We start from the raw sequence: 16,170 nt of genomic DNA on the forward strand, positions 1-16,170 counted from the left end.
ACCAACATCTTGTCTATGGCCATGATTAGTCTAGAACTAGATCTAGAATGAGTGAGACCTGGTACCAATACGTTCCTAGCATCTCCCTCCATCAATAATACACCCCAAATATTTTCCCAACTTTACCTTGGGTTTTTTAGAACCACAGTTTTATTCTGGCCACCTATGCTTCTTGGGTCACAAGAATCAAAACATCATATGTGGAGCATGGAGTCCATCGGACACAAGACTGGATGTCCGTTGGGTCTCTTTGATCTTGAATTGCCTGGTCCTCAATGAGTTCTAGCTTTCATAGAGCTGTGTTTACAGTAGTGTTAATAGGAGAGCTTAGGGGTTCACAGAAGCATTTCCGAGCATTCTGACTTAGTTTTTCCTTGGAGGACACATATATATATATATATATATATATATCTTGACACATGAGGCACTGAGCATCTCAAAGAGAGATCACTTGCCTTACTGGATTTTGCAAGCCATAACTGATGATCATGGTGGCTAAGTGTGTAAGATGGTGGTGGGTAATCAAAGTCTCATCGCCTCCCTTCCCTAAATGCTCCATCTCTCTGGTTTTGCTTCTTGTGTCTTCTCACATTTTTTTGTATATTGAACGCCTAATTTTTTTTTTCTCCCACACTGGATTTTATTTGTTATTGTCTTACACATGAATGTTATAATGAGGAGCAATGTTATGACCTAGAACATGGGGTGGGGGAAGGGTGTGGGGATAGTAGGGGGTCTGTGTCATTTTTTTTAAATACTGTACTACTGTCACTCCTGTAGATAATGAATCTATATGTACCTGTAGCCAGACTGGACTGAAGTGCAATGAAATCTGTATTGCCAAATAAATGAGCCTGATCTGTGGACAATCTTGTATGGTCTCTCTGGTTTATTTCCTCACTGCGTCCACATCATGCCCTATTGTTCTATTAATGAGAGGTTTATATCAGAGAACCAAAAACGTGGTCTTCAAAATCAAAAACTTCTTTATAGTCTGGCATTGGGCAAAATTAGTCCCAATAATGGACCGCCAGAAGAACACCTGATGGGGGAGCAAGCATGATGACTTTTCAGAATAACATTTTATGTTCCTGAGAGTCATCATACAGTTGGGTCTCTGGGAAGATGGCCTCTCATGTAGGAATGGGTAAGGTCCAGGGTAAGTGTATTGCAAGAGTATATGAACTTTTTGCATTTTTATCGATGACGATCAGATAGCCCATGAAGGTCTAGAAAGGTGAAATCTGAGAAGGGTTCCATCTTAAAGTTTGTACAGAAGTCCCTCTCTTCTTAACTCTTCCATAATACTTAAGATCCCAAAAACAGACTTGGGTAACCTCTTGAGATGTTGACCAATAAAATTGTCACTTACTTCCCTCTTTTTGATCAATAGTTTCCATACAACCCAAATATCACAAAAGGTAATGTGAATGTCCAACTATTTTTGGAAATGTTTTTAAAGAACTTTTCTATGAAGCTAACTGAAGCTATCTTGTTATAGTGGGTTTTGGATCTTGTCTAGGGGTTCAAAGAGACTCTCACATAATAAGGTGGAATTAACTTAAAATGCATAGGGCTTTAAGGGGGAAATCGAGGGTCTCCAAATCTGTGCTTCTTCAGGTGCCATTTTGGCACTCTCTGACAGCTGAGCCCAGTAGCCCCCACTGCTATGACTGCAACTCCATGGCCACCTCTCATAAGTTCTCTGGTGAAAATAACCTCGCAACTGGGTTTTGGAGGGGCCCTTTTTACCAGCCTCTTGCCTCAGGATTATCGCCCATATACTAACTTTGAAGGAGAAGACAGACCGGCCGCACAGCTTAAATCTGTGGAATTGTTTTGGGCAGGAAAGCCATGCTTGCGGTCGGCCAAATGTGACTTCCATGGAATTCGGGAACCCGTGCTCGGATCTGGGTGATTTTTGGATATGTTGTTCACCCAGATCAGAGCTATCCATGGATGTATAAATTATGGGGATATGTGGGGTTTTGAGGTGTTTTCTGTGTTTTGGGAAAAATGTGTGTTTTCTGCCTGTGAGTGATTAAGTTACCCCATTATGTTTGGTAATTGTATCACAGGCAGAGCCCAATGTGTTTTGGTAATTGTATTTTGTTGATTGCATCAAAGACAATTCCCATTGTATTTTGTTGATTGCGTTACAGACAGAGGGAAGGGGGTTTTGTGTACAATTGCTGGGAAGGTTTCAATACTGTAAATGCATGTGATTGGCTAAAATATAAACTGTCACAGTCTTCTACAAGGGCCCCAGGGGGAGTGTCCCTTGCTAGGAGACCTGCATAAAAGGCTGAAAAAAAACACATTAAAGACTTCCTGTTTTACCTTCAACATATAGCCTTGTCTCATGTGTGTGGGGATTACTATACACTGTATACTCCCCTGGATATAACTCCTAGCTCTTGTAAGAGCTGTTCCTGTTCCTTGTTCCTGTGGTGGTTACGGTGTCGAGCGGAGTACTTGGAGTCCTCGGGAAGCACTAGGAGCATCCATCAACGGAGGTACCCAGTCGGGGTTACAGTGGTGGCAGCAGTGGGATGGCCTCCTAGTGAGAGGAGAAGCAGCTCGGAGACACCGTTCGTGGATTTACAAAATTGAGGACAACGGTAGTATCCGTACAGCACCCCGGGATACAGCAGGATGGAATCAACTAGTCTTCGGACAGCGTTCCATGACGAGGAGGAGGAGGCAGCTGCGGACTACAGGGATGCAGACAGAAAGGAAGTCTGGTATGATGCCCTGGAAAATGGCCAGCGGCGGTGAGGTGAGAGTCTCCCCAGTTATGAGCAGCGGCTACAGAAGCGTGGGGCGATGCGGATGGGTCTCTTGGGAGAGCAGCCCCTGGACGAGTGGGTAACAGAGCTCCAGAGCCTGGTATGTAAGGAGCTTTGGCTAGAGGACGCTTACCGGGCCCTAAGGTGGCATGTCATTCAACATTCCCCCTGGACGGCCGAGCACGACTTACCTAAAGGGAAGGATTATAATGAACCTGGGTTACTATGGGAGGCATTGGAGGAGGACATTGATCTTGGCAGCACGGAGGAGTCTAGGTTTTGGGACATCTACGACTACCGGATGGGCATGCATGTTTATGCTGACGGATAGGAGGTGAGCAAAGACATGACCCACCTGGTAACAAGGGAGTGGGAGCTGGAGCAGACCTACCAACACCTGCTCAGCTCTGTTTATCCCCACCCTACCCGACAAGCAGAGCCAGATCTGCCCTCCTATAACTGGGAAGACTGGGCGACGATACCCCCTGCTTCCCTACCAACTCCTAAAGTAGGGAACTTCATCGACTGGTTCTGGGAAGACCTCCCGACGGCAGGTAGAGATGGGACGGAAGTCTCTCCACCGGCCCTACAGGGATGCCGGGCAGCCGGCCTAGATCCCCAAATACAGCCAGCGTTACCCGGAGTCCAGACAGTCGGTCTGACTCCCCATCGGCAGCTTACCTTACAGGGAGAGATGAAAACCGGTCTCTCTCCCCAGCGGCAGACAGGATCACAGGGAGAGGAGATTGTCGGTCCCCCATCCCTGCAGCAACCAGCATTACTAGGAGTGGAGATTGTCGTACCCACTACCCAGCACCAGACAGCGTTACCGAGAGTCGAGACAGTTGGTCTGACTCCCCAGCAGCAGTGTGTTGTAAAGGGAGAAGAGACAATCGGTCTTTCTCCCCAACCACAGGGGGACAGCACCCCTAACTCCGATGGTACAGATGGGACCGCGGTCTCTGCACCAGGCCTACCGGGATACTGGACAGCCGATACAGATCCCCCACCAACCCCGCAGGAATGCCAGGAGGAGGAGGTAAGCGATTCCTCCTCTCCACAGCCGATCTACAACAAGGTCCTGGGGGTAGGATTCCCTGACCCCATCCCAGCGGATGAGCTGGCATCTGGACAGAGCGCAGTCTGCCTCTGCCCTTCCCTATCCTCTTGTCCAGAACCTGACTCCCCACAGACTAGCCAGGGCAGAGTACCGCTGATCCCTGCCCACAAAGCAACCTCCACTCCAAGCCAGGGAGCAACACAGAGACGGCAGTACCAGTTACCAACATAACCTTGGTGGACTCACTGGACAGAAACAGGCTACCAAATTCAACAGGTCCAGTATTTGGTTGTGGGTGGACTGCCAGACTAACTCAGGTACCGACCGGCGTGAGGTCAGGTATCTGGTTAGTCTTCCCTTGGAGGGGGAGATGTGTGGCGAAAATAACCTCGCCATTGGGTTTTGGAGGGGCCTGTTTGCCAGCCTCTTGCCTCAGGATTATGGCCCATGTACTCACTTTGAAGGAGAAGACAGAGCGGCCGCACAGCTTAAATCTGTGGAACTGTTTTGGGCAGGAAAGCCATGCTTGCGGTCGGCCAAATGTGACTTCCATGGAATTTGGGAACCCCTGCTCGTATCTGGGTGATTTTTAGGTATGTTGTTCACCCAGATCAGAGCTATCCATGGATATATAAATTATGGGGATATGTGGGGTTTTGAGATGTTTTCTGTGTTTTGGGAAAAAATGTGTGTTTTCTGCCTGTGAGTGATTAAGTTAGTTTATTATGTTTGGTAATTGTATCACAGGCAGAGCCTAATGTGTTTTGGTAATTGTATTTTGTTGATTGCGTCAAAGACAATGCCCATTGTATTTTGTTGATTGCGTTACAGACAGAGGGAAGGGGGTTTTGTGTACAATTGCTGGGAAGGTTTCAATACTGTAAATGCATGTGATTGGCTAAAATATAAACTGTCACAGTCTTCTACAAGGGCCCCAGGGGGAGTGTCCCTTGCTAGGAGACCTGCATAAAAGGCTGAAAAATAACACATTAAAGACTTCCTGTTTTACCTTCAACATAGAGCCTCGTCTCATGTGTGTGGAGATTGCTATACGCTGTATACTCCCCTGGCTATAACCCCTAGCTCTTGTAAGAGCTGTTCCTGTTCCTTGTTCCTGTGGTGGTTATGGTGTTGAGTGGAGTACTTGGAGTCATCGGGAAGCACTAGGAGCATCCATCAACGGAGGTACCCAGTCGGGGTGCCAGGAGATCCGTTACAAGTTCTTGTCACTACCTAATTGGACATCCCACGATGAGAAGGTCTGGAACCTATTTGCGTTTTTTGACCTCAGCTGGTTGGTAAGAGGGACATGACTTTTGGGTCACCATGAGCCTGTATGGGAATGCTGTAGAGAATTAAAGCATTGGGTGGTTTTAACTCAACGAAAGGTTGTCTTACAAAATTACACCTCTGTAGTTGTATTATGGTTAAGACTTGTGTAAGCATTGTGCTCATTGTCCTCAGTCTAAATTCCTGAACGCCCATCAATCTCATCAAGTTATTCAATGCAACAAAAACAAAGTAGAAAAAAAACATCTTGAGTAAGGATTTACAAGAAAGTCAGGATTCCGGTGTAACTAGCGGCGAAAACCTGTAATCTGAACCCCGATGCCCATATGACGACATTAGTCAGAGTGTATGCCTGCCCCATACATGTGTAGATAGCGACCAAAAGTACTACACAGGCCCACAATAACCATAGCCATCACCATCAAGAAGAGAACCAGAGCAATCATCAAGATTATGGGGGGTGGGAGGGGGGAGGTAATGGCCAGGATTGGGGTTTGTGAAGTGCAGGTTGGAGTACACATACATGCTGGGTCAACATAGAACTCAAGACCAGAACTCAAGTTCCAAAAAGTTTGCCTTGATTTTGAGTTACATCGTGTCTCATACTTTAATCACTCCCAAAAATGCTTTCAACTTGGATGGTACTTTATTTATCTGGCAATGGTGTGGTCCAATGTGCGGTTGCTAATGGAATTTTTCTGAAGAAGCCCTGGAAATTTTGAACCAGTGGCCAAGAGTTTTGTTGGGTTCTGTGGACACCCACCGGTTACTTACTGATATATCTGTTTACTGTACTTGTTGCTACTGAATTCAGTAAGTCAGGCGTTCTTGTTTTCCAGCTTGGTGCCTGATGTGTCTTATGCTTTCAGACAAACACCCTAAACCATGTACACTTGACAGTTTGCCTTCAAGGCTGAACCCGTTCGTTTTGTTAACATGGCACAATATGTACACGTCAAAGGACTGACTAGGATTCAGGTCCCTCAAGCTATGGTACCAGGATGTTATCTGACTTCAGCAAGCACATATTCTTTTCTATCACTGTATAATTTGAGGGGTTCCATAACCTTTGCATTATCGATATCACCCCCTCCTACTTTTGAATTCCATATTTGTCTTTTTTCAATTAAAGATTGGACCATTGAAGATGGATATTAAAGCCATTGTCTGGTCCACAACAACTAATTTTTTTTAATTGCATTAGGGACTCCCGTCTAAGACCTAAAATTGAGATGGGCATCTAGCAGTGCTCTGGAAGCAGTACCATGGACCTTGTTATGGACCTCCACTGATTCCATTAACTGGGGTAAATGGAATAAACATAGAGGCCAGTTGCATACATACCATGGAGGATGCCCATTAGGATTCTATGGAGCCCATGAATGGACAGAACAACTCACACTGGCTGCATACTAAACTTTAAAGAGTGGTGAGAAACTGTGAAGGGCAAGCAAACTAGGGTGTAGGAAATGAATCAGAGGCACTGCTAACTATTGGCACTAGGGGCACCTGGTCTCTTGGTTGCAATTATCACCATATATTAAACTGTATGTATGTCTACCAGTGCCCCAGGTATCGTCAGAGTCTACAAACACACCTGAAATGAAATGAATCCAAGGGTCATATGCAGTAGATTAGGGGCGACAATCAAGTACTCATGCTTCTGGTTTTTAGGGGCATGAGAACCATCCTGATTGTGTCCACCAATCTACTACAAGAGAGACTGTTGTGTCTCCAACCCATGAGCCTGTTCAAAAGACTACCATGTAGCCCATGTCTGTTTCATCCAAGACAACACACGACATTCCCAGATCTTTAAGAGGTTTAAAAGTCCTTCTCCAGACCTGGAATCGTCCCTCGACTCCTACTCATAACTCTTTCAAATACTTTATAGAACATCATCCATGAGGGGCTTCAACCCATGAACTATTGAAGATACCAACATTTAGTCCATGTTGACAACATCCAAAACATCTCAAGACATTCCTGGATCTTTAAAAGTTTGCAAAAACCTTCTCCAGACCTGGAACTGACTCTTGCCACCTACTCATTCCTCTTTTGAATAGATTGAAGAAGACCATTCATACAAAAAGTAAAATTAGGTACAAATTTCTTTGCTCTTTGTGGAGTTTTATGGATTGGCCCATAGGTACTCGCACTGAAGTCACCCTTTAGTGATACAACTAAGCACCCATTGCTACAGATGTCACAGGAACATACATGGGATACTGGCACGTTCCACACTGTATGCATAGTACAATGTTGAGGCCTCCACCCAATTTTGCTGATAGAGGTTATTTTGTTCTCCACCACACCCTGAGGACTTCATGGTACGAGATATCTCTGACCACTGATAACAAAAAGCAGCTAGTGAGGACTAAGGCTCAGCACAAACCTCACATCATGCAAGTCAGTTCATGACGAGGGAACCTGACAACATGCAAGATGTTCCACCACCTGAGAAGAATGCTTAGTCTTCAGGAAGACCAACGGTGTCAATAAGGAGGTGCAGCATCTGATGGTACTTCTGGTATAGTTATTTATATCTTCTTGCTCGCTCCATAATACCTGCTATGTGTGGGCAGAGCTATAGGAGGTACAGGCCCTGGTTCCTGCTGTAGATCATAGGTCCCTCTGGCACATCGAATGCCACCAGTATTATAAATGGTACTTAATGGTACCTTCTCAAGAGGTTTTGAATGGTACTTAATGGTACCTTCTCAAGAGGTTTTGCATTCTTGAGAAGGTTTAGGGTACCCATTCAGTGCTATAAATAATCAGTTCTTTCCCAAGTCTAATATGGATATACATGATAATAAGGGGTGTCTATGTTTTATGTAGCTGAAAATGTAAAACATTTCTGCCACTAGGTGGCGATGTATTGTATTACATCATGCACCTGAATGAAAGTGCTTGGAGCTCCTTTAAAAATCATGCATATTTCTTCACAGCACACCCGATGGTCAGGCATGGTATTGCAAGGAAGTAGCATGGTGCCACACTGTAGGCTGGCTATAATTTTCCAGCCCACCTCTATTCAAGTGTATGGGACTGACCTGCAGTTCCAGACGCAGCCCATGGACAAGGGTGGTGCAGTTTCTGGAAAAAAAATACTCTTTTTTTCTGACCCTGGTTAACCCCTTTCATTGTTAATCGTAAATATTGGACTTCGTCCCCATCGCCATGCATGTTCAAGAGCAAAAATGTCCTTTGGGGCCCAACAGATTCCTCCAAAACGCTACACAGCACTGGATAGTGGTATCATACGAAAAACATGTGTCACCTTATATTTGGGCACTATATGGTGGTATTATGTAGGAATCATGTGACACCCTTAATTTGGGCACTATATGGTGGTATTATATAGGAATCATGTGACACCTGTTATTTGGGCGCTATATGGTGGTATTATATAGGAATCATGTGACACCTGTTATTTGGGCACTATATGGTGGTATTATATAGGAATCATGTGACACCCGTTATTTGGGCACTATATGGTGGTATTATGTAGGAACTGTGTGACATCTTTTATTTGGCCGCTATTCTATATACATGACACATTTTATTTGAGCACTATATAGTTGTAGTATGTAGGAATTGTGTGACACATTTTATTTAGGCACTATATGGTGGTATTATATAGGATTCACATGGCAATATTTTGGCACTATATAGTAGTATTATGTAGGAATTGTGTGACACCTTTTATTTTGGCACGATATGGTGGTATTATATAGGAATCACATGCTACCTTTTATTTGGAGATGATATGGTGGTATTATATAGGAATCACTTGGCACCTTTTATTTGGCACTATATGGCGGTATCATTGTATGTAAGAACTGTGTGACACTGTTTATTTGGGTACTATATGGTGGATTAAATAGGAATCAGGAGACACCTTTTATTTGGGCATTATATGGTCGTATTATATAGGAATTGCTTGGCACCTTTTATTTGGGTACTATATGGTGGATTAAATAGGAATCAGGAGACACCTTTTATTTGGGCACTATATGGCGGTATCACTGTATGTAAGAACTGTGTGACACTGTTTATTTGGGTACTATATGGTGGATTAAATAGGATTCAGGAGACACCTTTTATTTGGGCACTATATGGCGGTATCATTGTATGTAAGAACTGTGTGACACTGTTTATTTGGGTACTATATGGTGGATTAAATAGGAATCAGGAGACACCTTTTATTTGGGCACTATGTGGCATTATTATATAGCTGTGATGGCTAACCTTCGGCACTCCAGCTGTGGTCAAACTACAACTCCCACACTTGCTTGGCTGTTCTCAGAACTCCACATAAATGATTGGAGCATGCTGGGAGTCGTAGTTTTAACACAGCTAGAGTGCCGGAGGTTAGCCATCACTGTTATATAGCAATATAATGATATAGTAACAATATGGTGGTATGACATAGGAACGGTGTGACACTTTTTCTTTGAGCACTATACGGTGGTATTATATAGGAACGGCGTGACATCATTTATTTGGATACTATATGGTGGTATTATATAGAAACTGCATGACCACTTTCCTTTTGGGCTCTATACGGTGTTATTTAGGCACTGTGTGGTGCTATTATGTAGGAACAGTGGTTTATATGATAAAAAAAACACACAAAATAAGCGTTCACACAAGTGTTCAGGGGTGGACATTCCCTGTAAGGCTGGTGCAGGTGGATGTTTTTTTTCAGAGAGAGACGTAGCCGAGGCCACTCACACTCAATACAGCAGACTAAGGGCAGACTTTAAGAGATAGACCTATGTGTACAGTGTGGGAGGGGGACACTGTAGGCGTGATACACCCGGCATCACATATAAAGGAGCTCTGGGCTAGTGACTACACTTCCTGCACTAGCACATAAGTGAGCAGTGCCGCCTGGTATGTGTACATATACTGACTGATAGCAGCAGAGCAGATAGCCTGCAGCAGGGACAGCTGAGGATTACACCTTCCCAAGGTAAGAACCCCTATTACCCACCTACAGGACCCCTTTAAGGGCAAGTGAAAGATTTGGGCTGCCCCTGTGCCCATCTCACTGAAGATTGCACTGACACACTGTAACAAACTGCAGGACAAATGCAGTCTAGGAAATCTGTTCTGATACATTGTAACAGACTATCAGACAGGATAGAGGACTGGATACAACTGTAACAGAACAGATGTGAGGAATGTTCCCATTCACTGACAGCAAACAGATATCAAGAACATGATGAAGAACTGAAGAGCAATTGGAAAGTTTTAAAACTTGTCCTGATTAGGCTTTACTTACATATACCAGGGACCTGTATTCATCACATTCTCCATCAGGATGCAGCGACATATGGCGGTAGGTGCTAGAGGGCAAGCAATAAGTAGAATAATGTTTCAGTATAGGGATAAGTGAGTATAATAAATAACTAATAATAAAACCCTCAAAAAATGCAGTACCACTGGTGGCCAGCGGGTGATGCTGAAAGTATTGCTTATGAACAGCACCACATGCTGGCCGCCAGTGGTACTGCAGGCTTTTGAATTTTGATGCTTTTGATGCCAACCTATTCTGCAGCGCCGTTTTACTGATTTCACTCACTCCAGTTCCTGACCCCCATTGGGAGTCGTAATCCAATTACCCTATGTGTTGGAGGTAGGTGTTTTCAGAGCTCCCATAAACCTATCAAACACCCCACCCCATGTAACATGTAGTAGTATAATGTTGTACCACTAGGCAGGCTAGGGAAGTTCGGTGACAACCCATACTGGATCCCTAATGGTGGTCATGTTGGTTGCCAACAGATATAGCAAGGACATGGCTGACATAAGAAGACCATTCAGTGCCCCTATTCAGGACGTTTCACGCCATTCCAGCGTAGCCGACCGCTCCCAGAAGCGTCTGATTGTCTATGTGAAGAATCCGTCACTTGTCAGCCTTTGCACCTGGTGGGAATGTGCACTGGGTCGCTGCTCTGTCGGTCATGCATAACGTCTTGTACTCTATTCTGTAGACCGCAGAAAACCCAACGAGTCAGACGAGGCATGACTCAAAAAGAGAATCATTTTTAGAAGACTTTAGGAAAACAGACAGACCGCAGTACCACTGGTGGCCAGCATGTGATGCTGTTCAAGAGTGCACTACAGCACCCATTCCTGCACCCACCTCGCCTGACCTAACCCTGTGCTGCACCCTGACTTCCCTGTCCCCCGTCTTATTAAAATGGTGACAGTGCAGATGTGCCGCTGTCTATGGAGGTGACGGTGCCTCGAGGTCTCTGCTCTTCCTGTTGATGGCAGCTGGAGCGCGGCCACAAAATTACGGTTTCTAGATTTTATGCTTTCGAATGAGAACCAAACTAATTATAGCAAGTGGTCTCCGTAATTGGAGACGCCGAAAGCTGTTTACTTGCATTGACCTGTAGGCATTGTATGGTGGCAAATATACATGGCAGTGTTATATGGACACTATATGGTAGTATTATTAGAATGTTGTATGCAGGAACGGACACAGACAGCAGAGGGCCCCTGTGCAAAGAATGTGCCTGGGACCCCCACCCTTCCCTCGGTGGTTTGTGGCAAGGGGCAGGGGTGTACCGATAGCCTTTGTGTTGCCAGAGGCAAACATTGTAATGATGCCCCCCTCCCCCATGCCAAATTCTCAACCTAATCCCTTCCCTCCAGCCCTACTGTTAAAGACATACTTGGAAACCATTACATACAGCGCTATAAAACATACAGGAAAATACAGCGCACATACCTCTTACATCCAGTGATGTAGATGTTCTCTTTCCTCATCCCTATTCACACCAGACCGCCATGATGACTTCTTTCAAGGGTAGAAATACATGGAGGCAAAAAGAATAATAAATTACTAATAGGAGTTTACTATAAACCCCGTAATATACCAGAGTCCACAGAAAATCTACTACTAAACGAGATAGACGAGGCGGCAAATCATAATGAGGTGGTTATTATGGGGGAACTCCGCAGATATAGACTGGGAAACTGAACCTGTATATCTCATAAGGGAAACAGGTTCTTGGCAATAACCAAAGACAATTACCTCTCCCAACCGGTTCAGGACCCGACTAGAGGGACGGCCATACTGGACTAAGTATTAACTAATAGGCCTGAGAGAACAACAGACGTGCAGGTCGGGGGACACCTGGGAAATAGTGACCATAAAGTAATAACCTTCCAATTATCACTCAAAAGAGCGTTTCTTCAGGGAGGAACAAAAATACCAAACTTCAAAAAAGCTAAAATTTGTCAACTAAGAGAGGCCATAGGGCTAACTAACTGGGACAAAGTCCTCCAAAATCAAAATACAGCCACACAATGGGATATTTTTAAAAGCATCTTAAAATTTTATTGTGAGCGGTACATACCGTATGGGAATAAAGGGTTAAGGAACAAAAAGAAACCAATGTGGATAAATAGAACTGTAAAGAAGACAATAAATGACAAAAGAAAAGCATATAAATCACTAAAACAGGAGGGTAGCGAGGAAGCACTGAAAAACTATAAGGAAAAAAATAGAACATGTAAAAAACAAATAAAAGCGGCCAAACTAGAGACCGAGAGATTAATTGCCAAAGAGAGTAAAACTAACCCTAAAATGTTCGGCCCTTTATAGAGTAATGAGGGGGGATTCGCAGAGAGCGACGAGGAGAAAGCAAAGCTGTTAAATATTGTTTTCTCCAATGTATTCACTGAGGAAAATAAACTGTTAGATGAAATGCTGAATGTAAAAGTAAATTCTTTATTAAAAGTGCCCTGTCTGACCCAGGAAGAAGTACAGTGGCGACTTTAGATTAAAATAGACAAATCTCCAGGACCGGATGGCCGTATCCTAAGGTAAATAAGTAATGTCATAGCCAGACCCTTATTTCTGATGTTTGCGGACTCTGTACTGACAGGGAATGTTCCACAGGATTGGCGCATAGCAAATGTGGTGCCAATATTCAAAAAGGGGCCAAAAACAGAGCCTGGAAACTATAGGCCGGTAAGTTTAATATCTGTTGTGGGTAAACTGTTTGAAGGTTTTCTGAGAGATGCTATCTTAGAGCATCTTAATGGAAATAAGCAAATAACGCCATATCAGCATGGCTTCGTGAGGGATCGGTCATGTCAAACTATTTTTTAATCAGTTTCTATGAGGAGGTAAGTTCTAGACTTGACAGCGGAGAATCAATGGATGTCGTATATCTGGACTTCTCCAAAGCACTTGACACTGTACCACATAAGGTTAGTATATAAAATGAGAATGCTCGGACTGGGAGAAAACGTCTGTAAGTGGGTAAGTAACTGGCTGAGGGATAGAAAACAGGGTGGTTATTAGTGGTACACACTCAGATTGGGGCACTGTCACTAGTGGAGTACCTCAGGGGTCAGTATTGGAGAGGTCACTGTCACTAGTGGAGTACCTCAGGGGTCAGTACTGGAGGGGTCACTGTCACTAGTGGGGTACCTCAGGGGTCAGTACTGGAGGGGTCACTGTCACTAGTGGGGTACCTCAGAGGTCAGTACTGGAGGGGTCACTGTCACTAGTGGAGTACCTCAGGGGTCAGTACTGGAGGGGTCACTGTCACTAGTGGGGTACCTCAGGGGTCAGTATTGGAGAGGTCACTGTCACTAGTGGGGTACCTCAGGGGTCAGTATTGGGCCCTATTCTCTTCAATATATTTATTAATGATCTTGTAGAAGACTTGCATAGCAAAGTATACATTTTTGCAGATGACACTAAACTGTGTAAAGTAATTACCACTGAAGAGAACAGTATACTGTATATATACTACAGAGGACAGTATACTGTATGTATACTACAGAGGACAGTATACTGTATATATACACTACAGAGGACAGTATACTGTATATATACTACAGAGGACAGTATGCTGTATATATACTACAGAGGACAGTATACTGTATATATATATACTACAGAGGACAGTATACTGTATATATATATATATACTACAGAGGACAGTATACTGTATATATATATATATATACACTACAGAGGACAGTATACTGTATATATATATACTACAGAGGACAGTATACTGTATATATATATATATACTACAGAGGACAGTATACTGTATATATTATATACTACAGAGGACAGTATACTGTATATATATATATACTACAGAGGACAGTACACTGTATATATATACTACAGAGGACAGTATACTGTATATATACACTACAGAGGACAGTATACTGTATATATATATATACTACAGAGGACAGTATACTGTATATATATACTACAGAGGACAGTATACTGTATATACACTACAGAGGACAGTATACTGTATATACACTACAGAGGACAGTATACTGTATATATATATATACTACAGAGGACAGTATACTGTATATATATACTACAGAGGACAGTATACTGTATATAAACTACAGAGGACAGTATACTGTATATATATACTACAGAGGACAGTATACTGTATATACACTACAGAGGACAGTATACTGTATATATACTACAGAGGACAGTATACTGTATATATATATATGTACTACAGAGGACAGTGTACTGTATATATACACTACAGAGGACAGTATACTGTATATATATATATACTACAGAGGACAGTATACTGTATATATATACTACAGAGGACAGTATACTGTATATACACTACAGAGGACAGTATACTGTATATACACTACAGAGGACAGTATACTGTATATATATATATACACTACAGAGGACAGTATACTGTATATATATACTACAGAGGACAGTATACTGTATATAAACTACAGAGGACAGTATACTGTATATATATACTACAGAGGACAGTATACTGTATATACACTACAGAGGACAGTATACTGTATATATACTACAGAGGACAGTATACTGTATATATATATATGTACTACAGAGGACAGTATACTACTACAGAGGGATCTGGATAGATTGGACTCTTGGGCAGAGAAGTGGCAGATGAGGTTTAACACTGACATATGTAAGATTATGCACATGGGAAGGAATAATGCAAGTCACCCGTACATACTAAATGGTAAAACACTCGGTAACACTGACATGGAAAAGGACCTAGGAATTTTAGTGAACAGCAAACTAAGCTGTAGAAACCAGTGTCAGGCAGCTGCTGCCAAGGCCAATACGATAATGGGTTGCATCAGAAGGGGCATAGATGGCGGTGATGAGAACATAGTCCTACCACTTTACACATCGCTAGTCAGACCACACATGGAGGACTGTGTACAGTTCTGGGCTCCTGTGAACAAGGCAGACATAGCAGAGCTGGAGAGGGTTCAGAGGAGGGCAACTAAAGTAATTATGGGAATGAGGGAATACAGTACCCTGAAAGATTATCAACATTAGGGTTATTCACTTTAGAAATAAGACGACTGAGGGGAGATTTAATAACTATGTATAAATATATCAGGGGTCAGTACAGAGATCACTCCCATCATCTCTATCCCCAGGACTGTGACTGTGACGAGGGGACATCCTCTGCGTCTGGAGGAAAGAAGGTTTGTACACAAACATAGAAGAGGATTCTTTACGGTAAGAGCAGTGAGACTATGGACTCTTTACGGTAAGAGCAGTGAGACTATGGACTCTTTACGGTAAGAGCAGTGAGACTATGGAAGTCTCTGCCTGAGGAGGTGGTGATGGGGAGTACAATAAAGGAATTCAAGAGGGGCCTGGATATATTTCTGGAGCGTAATAATATTACAGGCTATAGCTACTAGAGAGGGGTCGTTGATCCAGGGAGTTATTCTGATTGGAGTCGGGAAGGAATTTTTTTCCCCTTAGGCTCCATTCACACGTCCGCAAAATGTGTCCGCATCCGTTCCGCAATTTAGCGGAACGGGTGCGGACCCATTCATTTTCTATGGGGACGGAATGGATGCGGACAGCACACAGTTTGCTGTCCGCATCCGCATTTGCGGTGCGCGGGCCCGATTTTGGGTTCGCAGCTCCGAAGATAGAGCATGTCCTATTCTTGTCCGCAGCTTGCGGACAAGAATAGG

At 43.5% G+C, this 16,170-nt stretch overlaps 1 protein-coding gene across 2 annotated transcripts in view; it reads left to right on the top strand.

Annotated features, from left to right (window-relative positions):
- The first annotated feature begins 9,993 nt into the window (after positions 1 to 9,993).
- LOC120977266 overlaps positions 9,994 to 16,170 on the top strand; it is a 52,416-nt gene continuing 46,239 nt past the window's right edge. For both annotated transcript variants that reach the window (XM_040405118.1, XM_040405116.1), the window contains exon 1: positions 9,994 to 10,120. The gene's annotated coding sequence lies outside the window, so the exon portion shown is untranslated. The remainder of the gene's footprint in view (positions 10,121 to 16,170) is intronic.

The sequence above is a fragment of the Bufo bufo genome, chromosome 8 (assembly GCF_905171765.1).
Source record: "Bufo bufo chromosome 8, aBufBuf1.1, whole genome shotgun sequence".
Taxonomy (NCBI): domain Eukaryota; kingdom Metazoa; phylum Chordata; class Amphibia; order Anura; family Bufonidae; genus Bufo; species Bufo bufo.